General features: G+C 46.3%; 1 pseudogene; it reads right to left on the reverse strand.

Annotated features, from left to right (window-relative positions):
* Nucleotides 1–1,236: 1,236 nt before the first annotated feature.
* On the reverse strand, nt 1,237–1,354 carry LOC124607928 (annotated as a pseudogene).
* Nucleotides 1,355–3,044: the final 1,690 nt, after the last annotated feature.

Consider the following 3,044-nt stretch of genomic DNA (forward strand, 5'->3'; position numbering starts at 1 on the left):
TTGAACAGCATGTTATTGACGCAGGTGAAATGTCATGGAACAAAAAAGAATTTAACGAAAATTTGACCAATAGCGTCAGAATATGCATACCAAAGACGTGCGGCACACGGCTGTTCCTCAGGTTGCGTCCGAGACTCTCACCAAGACTGTCTCCATGACGGAATCGCGCGCTGCTGATAAAGCTCTATTATAAGAACGTGGACTGCGCTGGCAGCCCTGCAGAAGTTCCGGACGCTCAAGGGTATGAAAAAAGGCATTGCTTCGATGTCTGCTAAGGGTCTGGAGGAGAATGATTACAAAATTCGAAAAAACAGGTTCTTTAGTGTTTATCACAGATGTGACTACAGGGTTGCAGGGGGGAGGGGGGGGGGGGGGGGGAGCGGTGGAGTGCAATCGTGCAGCGCACGGGGAGTTGTCTGAACGTTGGGCATGCCTGCAAGCACAGTGCATGAAATCCTATTAAGCATCCTGCCTTGCTATCCATACAGAATCACACATATTCTGGAGTTGCTTTCTGCTGACCTGCCGCCAAGACAAACGTTCGCTCTGGAATTTTTTGCTCGCATGGAAGTGCACAGTGAATGATCATGCACAGTGAATGGTCATGGAACATTGTGTGGACAGACGAAGCCCATTTTCCATTCCAAGGACATGTCAATAAAGAGAATTGCAGAATATGGGCAACGGAAGATCCGTACGCACATCACTGGTACCATTTGATGCTGCAAAGGTGACTGTGTGGTGGGGGTAGACAGCATCGTTTACCGTAGGGCCGTATCTTTTCGAGGAGATGGAGTCCTGCGGTTCCTGTTACCTGTACCATCACTGGTAAACGCTAAGAGATGCTTTTGCACACCTACCGTCATTCCAACCCTCAATAGCGTTGAGGTGTGGGTGAGATCTTTTTTATGCAAGATGTTGCTCCTCCGCAAATAGCACAGCCAGTAAAGTGGGTGCCGCAGAGGAATTTCGGAAATGCTTCAATTAACAGTCATCATTTCCCTACAGCCTGGCCGTCCAGATCTAAACTCCTCCCGCACAGGCCATGAAAGCCCAAAGGTACCGACCGGCCGCCGTGTCACCCTCAGACCACAGGCGTCACTGGATTCGGATATGGAGGGGCATGTGGTCAGCACATAGCTTTCCCGACCGTATGTCAGTTTACGAGACCGGAGCCGCTACTTCTCAATCAAGTAGCTCCTCAGTTTGCCTCACAAGGGCTGAGTGGTCCCCGCTTGCCAACAGCGCTCGGCAGACCGGATGGCCACCCATCCAAGTGCTTGCCAAGCCCGACAGCGCTTAACTTCGGTGATCTGACGGGAACCAGTGTTACCACTGCGGCAAGGCCGTTGGCGGCCGTCCAGATAACCTGATCTTAATTCGTGTGATTTCCGGCTGTTGGGTTATCTGAAAGATTTGTTTAGTGCTCCAATTACGAACGTAGCTGAAGTGAACGCGCAACGCATTCGGAAAGTGACCCTCAGACACTCCGATCTTTTTTTAGATTTCAGGTTGCTTTTTTTCGATTTCAGGTTGTGGCAGAAGGCGATGTACAGAATACTGAACACGTCTTGCGCCAGTCTCACGCCAATTAGAAACCGGTGTCATTTTGCTTTTTATGCGGTTTTTGGTCCCAAGACAATTAAAAACCGACGTCATTTTGCTTTTTATGCGGTTTTTGGCCTCAGGAGAATTAAAAATCGCTTTTTCCCATCCGATGTGGTACGACCTTGTCGTGGTGGATGGGTTTACCTAATACTGCCACAACTGTTGATAGCCGAACTTGTGTGTCATGCACATTGATCAGCACGGATCGCGTAATGTGCAACACAAACCATAGCCGTCGTATTGCGATTCATCTGTCACTTATAGCCGACCCATTTACGTTAAGACGGTGACAGCGCCATCTACTGGTAAATTTTTCGTTTTTTTTTTTCTGTGTCGTTTCCCCCTGCGTGAATAATATGCTGTTCAGATCTGACGTCATTCTGAGCAGCAGTTTTCCTTCTACAGCGTTTGGAAAGTGGAACTTTAGTTATGAACACCTTGGTATAAATGATCTAGTGCATAACGTCGGAAGCTGTATGATGCTGTAGTCGATTATGTTCTCTGTAGGAAAGTTGGAACGCGAGAAGACTGTAGAGAAGAAGGATGTAGAGGTTGGCAGTTATAACGGACCGCGCGAAAATACGAGATTGCGCTAGTGGTGAAAAATAGCTGGAAAAGGTAACAACCGCAAAGTACCTAAGAGTAACGGTCCGGAGCGATCTAAAGCGGAAAGACCAAATGAAAGTGACTTTGGGAAAAGCCGATGCCGGGCTGACATTCATTGGAAGAATGTTAAGAAAACGTAATCCATCGACGAAAGAAGTGTCTTATAAAAAACTCTGTTCGACGGAAACTTGAGTATTACTCATCACTCTGGCACCCTTACTAACAAGAGGACCGCGCTCACACGTCATCACCGATTTCATCCAAATTTATGGTATACGTGGTGCCTGGACAAAAATGAAAGTGACGGAAGTGGGAACTCCAGATCAGCAAGCGTTTAGAAACAAATAGCATTTTTGGAGCGGATCGGTCGTGGGATGAGCCATTTACGATGGTGTAGCTTCCTAGCATCGGTTCAGCGAAAAGAGTGCAGAATAGTAATCCGAGGCTCGTGGGGTCGGGTCTCTACGCGGGAATTTTCTTTATTTTAAATTTTTACGGTACTTACACTGCACATAAACTGACGTAATTCACAGTATATTGTATTTATTATTGTTTTCATAAAAAAAGTGTGAAAAGTAAAACCAAAGAAAAATTTGATGGACGAGTACATGGTAAACTGAAGCGATGTCGTCATCACTTCATCAGAATCTGGGAAACTTACACCAAGCATGTACAAAAAATTTTTGGCTGATGTGATAAAGCCTTACGTCCTGAAGAACAAATTTCTGCTGTTAATTGACGCGTGGGGAGGACAAACAAATCCACAATTATACGACCAGATTTTTTAAGGTTCAGAAGGATTGTGATCATGAAATATTAAAGTGATCCCC

The sequence above is a fragment of the Schistocerca americana genome, chromosome 3, assembly GCF_021461395.2.
Source record: "Schistocerca americana isolate TAMUIC-IGC-003095 chromosome 3, iqSchAmer2.1, whole genome shotgun sequence".
Lineage (NCBI taxonomy): Eukaryota > Metazoa > Arthropoda > Insecta > Orthoptera > Acrididae > Schistocerca > Schistocerca americana.